The 12,306-nt window shown below is 42.8% G+C and overlaps 3 non-coding genes across 3 annotated transcripts; all 3 read right to left on the minus strand.

The window, feature by feature from the left end:
• Positions 1-1,101: 1,101 nt before the first annotated feature.
• Positions 1,102-1,174, minus strand: trnar-ucu. The gene has a single exon. It is a non-coding gene; the product is annotated as a tRNA-Arg (tRNA).
• Positions 1,175-2,452: 1,278 nt separating this feature from the next.
• On the minus strand, positions 2,453-2,525 carry trnar-ucu. Its single transcript has one exon. It is a non-coding gene; the product is annotated as a tRNA-Arg (tRNA).
• A 7,067-nt stretch (positions 2,526-9,592) lies between these two features.
• On the minus strand, positions 9,593-9,665 carry trnar-ucu. Its single transcript has one exon. It is a non-coding gene; the product is annotated as a tRNA-Arg (tRNA).
• Positions 9,666-12,306: the final 2,641 nt, after the last annotated feature.

Consider the following 12,306-nt stretch of genomic DNA (forward strand, 5'->3'; position numbering starts at 1 on the left):
GTGTTATGTGCCCAGCTCTTCTCTTCTGTTTGCACTTCATTGCTAAAAGCAAACTGGATAGCAGAGGATGGTTTCGATTCCTAAACCACTTGGTTAACTGCCCTGCACACTTCCACTTCATCCCTCCACTTTCAGGTACCCCAAAACAATACTTGAACTCACAATAAATGGATTAGGCGGTCAGTGTCTTAAGTCACTGTGGAAATGTGTGATCAGCATGACCTATACGAACTGATAGAAGCAGTTGTAAAAAAATTGCATTTCGCAGGGCACAGAGACATGCCCACGAAATTCTCCTTTTTTATCCCTGTTAAATCTTCATTTCTAAAAATGTAATCAGAAAGCTTCAATCCATCCAACTCTGTGTCACGTGCTGATCTCTCTTCCTCCACAGGAATTTGCATTCATCCACCCCAGATGGGACTCAAACCCACAATCCCTTGCTGAGAAGGCCAGTGACTTATCCATTAGGCCACTGGGGTACTTGCTGAAAATGAACTGGATAGCAGAGAGTGGTTTCGACCGATCGTACACGTGGTTAAAGTAGACATCACGCTTCCGCTTCGCTTCTGTAATCAGCATTACCTGTACAAACTGACAGAAGCAGTCAAAAAATAATCACAGAGACATGCCCACGAAATTCTCCTTTTTTATCCCTGTTAAATCTTCATTTCTAAAAATTTAATCAGAAAGCTTCAATCCATCAAACTCTGTGTTACGTGCTCATCTCTCTTCCTCCACAGGAATTTGCATTCATCCACCCCAGATGGGACTCGAACCCACAATCCCTGGCTTAGAAGGCCTTATCCATTAGGCCACTGGGGTACTTGCTGAAAATGAACTGGATAACAGAGAGTGGTTTCGACCGATCGTACACGTGGTTAAAGTAGACATCACGCTTCCGCTTCGCTTCTGTAATCAGCATGACCTGTACAAACTGACAGAAGCAGTCAAAAAATAATCACAGAGACATGCCCACGAAATTCTCCTTTTTTATCCCTGTTAAATCTTCATTTCTAAAAATTTAATCAGAAAGCTTCAATCCATCAAACTCTGTGTTACGTGCTGATCTCTCTTCCTCCACAGGAATTTGCATTCATCCACCCCAGATGGGACTCAAACCCACAATCCCTGGCTTAGAAGGCCAGTGCCTTATCCATTAGGCCACTGGGGTACTTGCTGAAAATGAACTGGATAGCAGAGAGTGGTTTCGACCGATCGTACACGTGGTTAAAGTAGACATCGCGCTTCCGCTTCGCTTCTGTAATCAGCATGACCTGTACAAACTGACAGAAGCAGTCAAAAAATAATCACGGAGGGCACTGAGACATGCCCATGAAATTATGGTTTAATATGTCTGTTTGCACTTCATTGCTAAAGCAAACTGAATAGCAGAGGATGGTTTCGATCCATACATCACTGGGTTAACTGCCAGGCACACTTCCACTTCATCACTCCACTTTCAGGTACCCCAAAACAATACTTGAATTCACAATACATGGATTAGGAGATCAGTGTCTTAAGCCACTGTGTCTCTCTGTGATCAGCATGACCTATATGGATTGATAGAAGCAGTAATAAAAAAAGAATCACGGAGGGCACAGAGACATGCACATGAAATTCTCCAATTTAAAAAAAAAATCCCTGTTTACACTTCATTTCTAAAATTAGAATTGGATAGCTTCGATCCATCAACCTCTGTGTTATGTGCCCAGCTCTTCTCTTCTGTTTGCACTTCATTGCTAAAAGCAAACTGGATAGCAGAGGATGGTTTCGATTCCTAAACCACTTGGTTAACTGCCCTGCACACTTCCACTTCATCCCTCCACTTTCAGGTACCCCAAAACAATACTTGAACTCACAATAAATGGATTAGGCGGTCAGTGTCTTAAGTCACTGTGGAAATGTGTGATCAGCATGACCTATACGAACTGATAGAAGCAGTTGTAAAAAAATTGCATTTCGCAGGGCACAGAGACATGCCCACGAAATTCTCCTTTTTTATCCCTGTTAAATCTTCATTTCTAAAAATGTAATCAGAAAGCTTCAATCCATCCAACTCTGTGTTACATGCTGATCTCTCTTCCTCCACAGGAATTTGCATTCATCCACCCCAGATGGGACTCGAACCCACAATCCCTGGCTTAGAAGGCCTTATCCATTAGGCCACTGGGGTACTTGCTGAAAATGAACTGGATAACAGAGAGTGGTTTCGACCGATCGTACACGTGGTTAAAGTAGACATCACGCTTCCGCTTCGCTTCTGTAATCAGCATGACCTGTACAAACTGACAGAAGCAGTCAAAAAATAATCACAGAGACATGCCCACGAAATTCTCCTTTTTTATCCCTGTTAAATCTTCATTTCTAAAAATTTAATCAGAAAGCTTCAATCCATCAAACTCTGTGGTACGTGCTGATCTCTCCTCCTCCACAGGAATTTGCATTCATCCACCCCATATGGGACTTGAACCCACAATCCCTGGCTTAGAAGGCCAGTGCCTTATCCATTAGGCCACTGGGGTACTTGCTGAAAATGAACTGGATAGCAGAGAGTGGTTTCGACCGATCGTACACGTGGTTAAAGTAGACATCACGCTTCCGCTTCGCTTCTGTAATCAGCATGACCTGTACAAACTGACAGAAGCAGTCAAAAAATAATCACAGAGACATGCCCACGAAATTCTCCTTTTTTATCCCTGTTAAATCTTCATTTCTAAAAATTTAATCAGAAAGCTTCAATCCATCAAACTCTGTGTTACGTGCTGATCTCTCTTCCTCCACAGGAATTTGCATTCATCCACCCCAGATGGGACTCAAACCCACAATCCCTGGTTCAGAAGGCCAGTGCCTTATCCATTAGGCCACTGGGGTACTTGCTGAAAATGAACTGGATAGCAGAGAGTGGTTTCGACCGATCGTACACGTGGTTAAAGTAGACGTCGCGCTTCCGCTTCGCTTCTGTAATCAGCATGACCTGTACAAACTGACAGAAGCAGTCAAAAAATAATCACGGAGGGCACTGAGACATGCCCATGAAATTATGGTTTAATATGTCTGTTTGCACTTCATTGCTAAAGCAAACTGAATAGCAGAGGATGGTTTCGATCCATACATCACTGGGTTAACTGCCAGGCACACTTCCACTTCATCACTCCACTTTCAGGTACCCCAAAACAATACTTGAATTCACAATACATGGATTAGGAGATCAGTGTCTTAAGCCACTGTGTCTCTCTGTGATCAGCATGACCTATATGGATTGATAGAAGCAGTAATAAAAAAAGAATCACGGAGGGCACAGAGACATGCACATGAAATTCTCCAATTTAAAAAAAAAATCCCTGTTTACACTTCATTTCTAAAATTAGAATTGGATAGCTTCGATCCATCAACCTCTGTGTTATGTGCCCAGCTCTTCTCTTCTGTTTGCACTTCATTGCTAAAAGCAAACTGGATAGCAGAGGATGGTTTCGATTCCTAAACCACTTGGTTAACTGCCCTGCACACTTCCACTTCATCCCTCCACTTTCAGGTACCCCAAAACAATACTTGAACTCACAATAAATGGATTAGGCGGTCAGTGATATGGCAGACATACGCCCCCTTTGGAGAGATTGGGTACCCCTAGTAAACTGGAAAAAAAATCTTTCAAAAATTGTTAATATATGCAAATAAAAATTATTATTGGATAGAAAACACTCTAAAGATTCTAAAACCGTTGGAATTATGTCTGTAAGTATAGCAGAACTCACAGGGCAGGCATTCTTCCAAACTAGTTTCTGTGGCCATGAAAGTTGGAGCAACTTTGACGTCATGCCCCCACCCTTCCCAACCAGCTATGATTCTGGGGACACTTTCTATCTCTTCCGCTAGATGTCCTCTTTCATTAGAGCTTCAAACCGTTCAAATCGCGCGAGAATTGACCCTATGGGAGTGAAATTAGTGCGTGCCACGAGAGAATAGGCTGTGCGTATGGGCGCGAATTGGTCACAGTCATTCCTTTGTTTCCAGCACTGAAGAGAAGGGCAGACGATGGGCGATTGAATTGAAGTTTGTTTTGCACGTCTAAAACATCATAAAGCTTGCTTCTGCACTTAGTTTGACCTGTTTAGTCGACATATAATGTGTAATTTTGAAGTTTTGATGCGCAACTTATCCGGACCAGAGGACGTTTTGGGTGCATTTCAGCTGATGTTATTAGCAGTAGCTAATACAAAGACGCAAGACTTGAAACCAAACGATGTATTGGGTAAGTATGAAGCCTTCCAGAACATTCTGAACGAAGACCATCGAAGGTAAGGGAATATTTATGCTTAAATCTGTGTTTCTGTTGACTCCAACATTACGTGGAAATGTAGCTTGGAACTGAGCGCTGTCTCACAATATGGAATAGTGTGCGATTTCTGTAACGTTAAAAATAAATCTAACACAGCGGTTGCATAAAGAAGCAGTGTATCTTTCTAACTATATGTAGAACATGTATATTTAGTCAAAGTTTATGATGTCTATTTTACGTTATCTTGCCGCGCTACATAGATTTCCTGCGGGCGTTTTTGAGTAATTTCTGAAGGTGAACTCACTGTAAATGGACATTTATGGATATAAATGGCATATTATTGAAAAAAAAAAATATGTACTGTGTAATATGTCATATTACTGTCATCTGATGAAGATTTTCAAAAGGTTAGTGAGCGATTTATTTTTTAATCCTGCGTTTGTTGATTGCATGTTTTGGCTATTGAAATGAGCTGTGTCTGGTGGTGGTTTTACATATATATGTGCTATGTTTTCGCCGTAAAACATTTTAGAAATCTGACTTGCTGGCTAAATGAACAAGATGTTTATCTTTCATTTGAGCTATTGGACTTGTTAATGTGTGGAGGTTAAATATTTTTAAGAATATTTTTGCGTTCCATGCGCCACCGTTTCAGCTGCACGTGGGAGGGTTGATTCCCAATTGGGAACCAGTATCGTAGACAGGTTAAGTCACTGTGGAAATGTGTGATCAGCATGACCTATACGAACTGATAGAAGCAGTTGTAAAAAAATTGCATTTCGCAGGGCACAGAGACATGCCCACGAAATTCTCCTTTTTTATCCCTGTTAAATCTTCATTTCTAAAAATGTAATCAGAAAGCTTCAATCCATCCAACTCTGTGTTACGTGCTGATCTCTCTTCCTCCACAGGAATTTGCATTCATCCACCCCAGATGGGACTCAAACCCACAATCCCTTGCTGAGAAGGCCAGTGACTTATCCATTAGGCCACTGGGGTACTTGCTGAAAATGAACTGGATAGCAGAGAGTGGTTTCGACCGATCGTACACGTGGTTAAAGTAGACATCACGCTTCCGCTTCGCTTCTGTAATCAGCATTACCTGTACAAACTGACAGAAGCAGTCAAAAAATAATCACAGAGACATGCCCACGAAATTCTCCTTTTTTATCCCTGTTAAATCTTCATTTCTAAAAATTTAATCAGAAAGCTTCAATCCATCAAACTCTGTGTTACGTGCTCATCTCTCTTCCTCCACAGGAATTTGCATTCATCCACCCCAGATGGGACTCGAACCCACAATCCCTGGCTTAGAAGGCCTTATCCATTAGGCCACTGGGGTACTTGCTGAAAATGAACTGGATAACAGAGAGTGGTTTCGACCGATCGTACACGTGGTTAAAGTAGACATCACGCTTCCGCTTCGCTTCTGTAATCAGCATGACCTGTACAAACTGACAGAAGCAGTCAAAAAATAATCACGGAGGGCACTGAGACATGCCCATGAAATTATGGTTTAATATGTCTGTTTGCACTTCATTGCTAAAGCAAACTGAATAGCAGAGGATGGTTTCGATCCATACATCACTGGGTTAACTGCCAGGCACACTTCCACTTCATCACTCCACTTTCAGGTACCCCAAAACAATACTTGAATTCACAATACATGGATTAGGAGATCAGTGTCTCAAGCCACTGTGTCTCTCTGTGATCAGCATGACCTATATGGATTGATAGAAGCAGTAATAAAAAAAGAATCACGGAGGGCACAGAGACATGCACATGAAATTCTCCAATTTAAAAAAAAAATCCCTGTTTACACTTCATTTCTAAAATTAGAATTGGATAGCTTCGATCCATCAACCTCTGTGTTATGTGCCCAGCTCTTCTCTTCTGTTTGCACTTCATTGCTAAAAGCAAACTGGATAGCAGAGGATGGTTTCGATTCCTAAACCACTTGGTTAACTGCCCTGCACACTTCCACTTCATCCCTCCACTTTCAGGTACCCCAAAACAATACTTGAACTCACAATAAATGGATTAGGCGGTCAGTGTCTTAAGTCACTGTGGAAATGTGTGATCAGCATGACCTATACGAACTGATAGAAGCAGTTGTAAAAAAATTGCATTTCGCAGGGCACAGAGACATGCCCACGAAATTCTCCTTTTTTATCCCTGTTAAATCTTCATTTCTAAAAATGTAATCAGAAAGCTTCAATCCATCCAACTCTGTGTTACGTGCTGATCTCTCTTCCTCCACAGGAATTTGCATTCATCCACCCCAGATGGGACTCAAACCCACAATCCCTTGCTGAGAAGGCCAGTGACTTATCCATTAGGCCACTGGGGTACTTGCTGAAAATGAACTGGATAGCAGAGAGTGGTTTCGACCGATCGTACACGTGGTTAAAGTAGACATCACGCTTCCGCTTCGCTTCTGTAATCAGCATTACCTGTACAAACTGACAGAAGCAGTCAAAAAATAATCACAGAGACATGCCCACGAAATTCTCCTTTTTTATCCCTGTTAAATCTTCATTTCTAAAAATTTAATCAGAAAGCTTCAATCCATCAAACTCTGTGTTACGTGCTCATCTCTCTTCCTCCACAGGAATTTGCATTCATCCACCCCAGATGGGACTCGAACCCACAATCCCTGGCTTAGAAGGCCTTATCCATTAGGCCACTGGGGTACTTGCTGAAAATGAACTGGATAACAGAGAGTGGTTTCGACCGATCGTACACGTGGTTAAAGTAGACATCACGCTTCCGCTTCGCTTCTGTAATCAGCATGACCTGTACAAACTGACAGAAGCAGTCAAAAAATAATCACAGAGACATGCCCACGAAATTCTCCTTTTTTATCCCTGTTAAATCTTCATTTCTAAAAATTTAATCAGAAAGCATCAATCCATCAAACTCTGTGTTACGTGCTGATCTCTCTTCCTCCACAGGAATTTGCATTCATCCACCCCAGATGGGACTCAAACCCACAATCCCTGGTTTAGAAGGCCAGTGCCTTATCCATTAGGCCACTGGGGTACTTGCTGAAAATGAACTGGATAGCAGAGAGTGGTTTCGACCGATCGTACACGTGGTTAAAGTAGACGTCGCGCTTCCGCTTCGCTTCTGTAATCAGCATGACCTGTACAAACTGACAGAAGCAGTCAAAAAATAATCACGGAGGGCACTGAGACATGCCCATGAAATTATGGTTTAATATGTCTGTTTGCACTTCATTGCTAAAGCAAACTGAATAGCAGAGGATGGTTTCGATCCATACATCACTGGGTTAACTGCCAGGCACACTTCCACTTCATCACTCCACTTTCAGGTACCCCAAAACAATACTTGAATTCACAATACATGGATTAGGAGATCAGTGTCTTAAGCCACTGTGTCTCTCTGTGATCAGCATGACCTATATGGATTGATAGAAGCAGTAATAAAAAAAGAATCACGGAGGGCACAGAGACATGCACATGAAATTCTCCAATTTAAAAAAAAAATCCCTGTTTACACTTCATTTCTAAAATTAGAATTGGATAGCTTCGATCCATCAACCTCTGTGTTATGTGCCCAGCTCTTCTCTTCTGTTTGCACTTCATTGCTAAAAGCAAACTGGATAGCAGAGGATGGTTTCGATTCCTAAACCACTTGGTTAACTGCCCTGCACACTTCCACTTCATCCCTCCACTTTCAGGTACCCCAAAACAATACTTGAACTCACAATAAATGGATTAGGCGGTCAGTGTCTTAAGTCACTGTGGAAATGTGTGATCAGCATGACCTATACGAACTGATAGAAGCAGTTGTAAAAAAATTGCATTTCGCAGGGCACAGAGACATGCCCACGAAATTCTCCTTTTTTATCCCTGTTAAATCTTCATTTCTAAAAATGTAATCAGAAAGCTTCAATCCATCCAACTCTGTGTTACGTGCTGATCTCTCTTCCTCCACAGGAATTTGCATTCATCCACCCCAGATGGGACTCAAACCCACAATCCCTTGCTGAGAAGGCCAGTGACTTATCCATTAGGCCACTGGGGTACTTGCTGAAAATGAACTGGATAGCAGAGAGTGGTTTCGACCGATCGTACACGTGGTTAAAGTAGACATCACGCTTCCGCTTCGCTTCTGTAATCAGCATTACCTGTACAAACTGACAGAAGCAGTCAAAAAATAATCACAGAGACATGCCCACGAAATTCTCCTTTTTTATCCCTGTTAAATCTTCATTTCTAAAAATTTAATCAGAAAGCTTCAATCCATCAAACTCTGTGTTACGTGCTCATCTCTCTTCCTCCACAGGAATTTGCATTCATCCACCCCAGATGGGACTCGAACCCACAATCCCTGGCTTAGAAGGCCTTATCCATTAGGCCACTGGGGTACTTGCTGAAAATGAACTGGATAACAGAGAGTGGTTTCGACCGATCGTACACGTGGTTAAAGTAGACATCACGCTTCCGCTTCGCTTCTGTAATCAGCATGACCTGTACAAACTGACAGAAGCAGTCAAAAAATAATCACGGAGGGCACTGAGACATGCCCATGAAATTATGGTTTAATATGTCTGTTTGCACTTCATTGCTAAAGCAAACTGAATAGCAGAGGATGGTTTCGATCCATACATCACTGGGTTAACTGCCAGGCACACTTCCACTTCATCACTCCACTTTCAGGTACCCCAAAACAATACTTGAATTCACAATACATGGATTAGGAGATCAGTGTCTCAAGCCACTGTGTCTCTCTGTGATCAGCATGACCTATATGGATTGATAGAAGCAGTAATAAAAAAATAATCACGGAGGGCACAGAGACATGCACATGAAATTCTCCAATTTAAAAAAAAATCCCTGTTTACACTTCATTTCTAAAATTAGAATTGGATAGCTTCGATCCATCAACCTCTGTGTTATGTGCCAAGCTCTTCTCTTCTGTTTGCACTTCATTGCTAAAAGCAAACTGGATAGCAGAGGATGGTTTCGATTCCTAAACCACTTGGTTAACTGCCCTGCACACTTCCACTTCATCCCTCCACTTTCAGGTACCCCAAAACAATACTTGAACTCACAATAAATGGATTAGGCCGTCAGTGTCTTAAGTCACTGTGGAAATGTGTGATCAGCATGACCTATACGAACTGATAGAAGCAGTTGTAAAAAAATTGCATTTCGCAGGGCACAGAGACATGCCCACGAAATTCTCCTTTTTTATCCCTGTTAAATCTTCATTTCTAAAGCTTCAATCCATCCAACTCTGTGTTACGTGCTGATCTCTCTTCCTCCACAGGAATTTGCATTCATCCACCCCAGATGGGACTCGAACCCACAATCCCTGGCTTAGAAGGCCAGTGCCTTATCCATTAGGCCACTGGGGTACTTGCTGAAAATGAACTGGATAGCAGAGAGTGGTTTCGACCGATCGTACACGTGGTTAAAGTAGACATCACGCTTCCGCTTCGCTTCTGTAATCAGCATGACCTGTACAAACTGACAGAAGCAGTCAAAAAATAATCACAGAGACATGCCCACGAAATTCTGCCCTGCACACTTCCACTTCATCCCTCCACTTTCAGGTACCCCAAAACAATACTTGAACTCACAATAAATGGATTAGGCGGTCAGTGTCTTAAGTCACTGTGGAAATGTGTAATCAGCATGACCTATACGAACTGATAGAAGCAGTTGTAAAAAAAACTGAGAGTTGCGCAGCAGAAGCAAGCTGGTCCCATAACCCAGAGGTTGAAGGATAGAAACATTTCCATGGACTCCAGCCACCCTAGTCATAGACTGTTCTCTCCGCTACCACACGGCAAGCAGTACCGGAGTGCCAAGTCGAGGTCAAAAAGGCTTCTTTACAGCTTCTACCCCATATGTCATAAGACTCTTGAACAGTTCAAAGGGATATTCATTTTTCGTTGAATCTGTGTTTGAAATTCAGTGCTCGACTGAGGGACCTTACAGATAACTAACTGTATGTGTAGGGTACAGCAATGAGGTAGTGTGACAATGAGGTTTTATGCCCACATGGTCTAATCTGCCATAATCTGCTATTTTAGAATGTTATTTTTCCATTATGCATTTTGCCATTTCTTTCTAGCATTATACTTATATTAGACTATATTATTCTATAGCACCTGTGATAGCAGTAAGCTTTTTATAGTTAATGTGGTTAATGTGGTTATTTACCTATCTCTAGCCTAAGAGAGTGAAACGTTGTTTCGGTGCACAGAATCAAGACTCATGAGCTTTAAACGCTGTTTGATCTTGTCTCAAACGGGTAAAGATGGGGTCATGTTTTGTCTGAAACCTAACCCACCGAACCACGCGCTCCTTAACACCCACCAGCTTAAACCGGAAGCCAGCCGCACCAATGTGTCAGACTGCAACTGCTGACCAGCCTGACCAGCCTGCAGGCACCCTGGCTAGCCACAAGGAGTCACTAGAGAGCAATGAGCCAAGTAAAGCACCACCCCCCCCCCCAGCCAAACCCTCCCAGCCAAGCTCTAGCCCAATTGTGCACTGTCCTATGGGACTGCCAGCCACGGCCAGTTGTGTCACAGCCTGGGAATGAAGTAACACCTCTAGCACTGTGATGCCTTAGACCACTGCACCAATCTTGTCTATAAGGCTCTTCATGGTTAATATGACGTCTGCAGTGGCCAATTACTGCAATGCGGCATCCGCAGATGTCAGAGCAGGGCTGTTGTGAAGGAAGTTGTCAAAGACTGAGTTTGGGTTTATACAGGACTTTGCGTCCTCACCCACTGTCAACCAATTATGTCAATGTGAAGCTATACGGAGCCCTCGGCCTTGTTACTAAATTTGAGAGGTGATGCAGTACAGAGCTGGATATGGCCTCTGCAAGACTCCTGATGCTCCGCAATTGCGTCACACGAATACGAATACGAATACTCCGACCCAATTTACGAATTCAGACTCTTTGCTAAGAGACTCGAAATTGAGCTCAGGTGCATCCTTTAGATGTTTCTACAACTTGATTGGAGTCCACCCGAGGTCAATTCAATTGATTGTACCTGATTGGCAATGGCTCACACATGTTTATATAAGGTCTCAAAGTTTTCAAATCAAATTACATTTAATTTGTCGCATGCGCCTAATACAACAGGTACAGTGAAATGCTTACTTACATGCCCTTAACCAACAATGCTGTTTTAAGAAAAATACCTACAAAAATAAGAAATAGTAACAAATAATTAAAGAGCAGCAGTAAAATACCAATAGCGAGGTTATATACAGGGGTACCGGTACAGAGTTAATGTGTGGGGGCACTGGTTAGTCGAGGTAATATTTACATGTGGGTAGAGTTATTAAAGTGAGTTATACATAGATAACAACAGAGTGTAGCAGCTGCGTAAAAAGGGGAGGAGGGGGGGGGGGCAATGCAAGTAGTCTGGATAGGAATTTGATTAGGTGTTCAGGAGTCTTATGGCTTGGGGGTAGAAGCTGTTTAGAAGCCTCTTGGACCTAGACTTGGCGCTCCAGTAACGCTTGCCGTGCAGTAGCAGAGAGAACAGTCTATGACTAGGGTGGCTGGAGTCTTTGACAATTAGGGCCTTCCTCTGACACCGCCTGGTGTAGAGGTCCTGGATGTCAGGAAGCTTGGCCCCAGTGATGTACTGGGCCGTATGCACTATCCTCTGTAGTGCCTTGGAGACGAGGCTGAGCAGTTGCCATACCAGGCAGTGAAGCAACCAGTCAGGATGCTCTCAATGGTACAGCTGAAGATCTTTTGAGGTTCTAAGGATCATGCCAAATCTTTTAAGTCTCCAGAGGGGAATAAGTTTTGTCCTGCCCTCTTCACAACTGTCTTGGTGTGCTTGGACCATGTTAGTTTGTTTGTGGACACCAAGGAACTTGCTCAACCTGCTACACTGCAGCCCTGTCCATGAGAATGGGGGCGTGCTCTGTCCTCCTTTTCCTGTAGTCCACAATCATCTCCTTAGTCTTGATCACGTTGAGGGAGAGGTTGTTGTCCTGGCACCGCAAGGCCAGGTC

This window comes from Oncorhynchus mykiss, chromosome 21, assembly GCF_013265735.2.
Source record: "Oncorhynchus mykiss isolate Arlee chromosome 21, USDA_OmykA_1.1, whole genome shotgun sequence".
Lineage (NCBI taxonomy): Eukaryota > Metazoa > Chordata > Actinopteri > Salmoniformes > Salmonidae > Oncorhynchus > Oncorhynchus mykiss.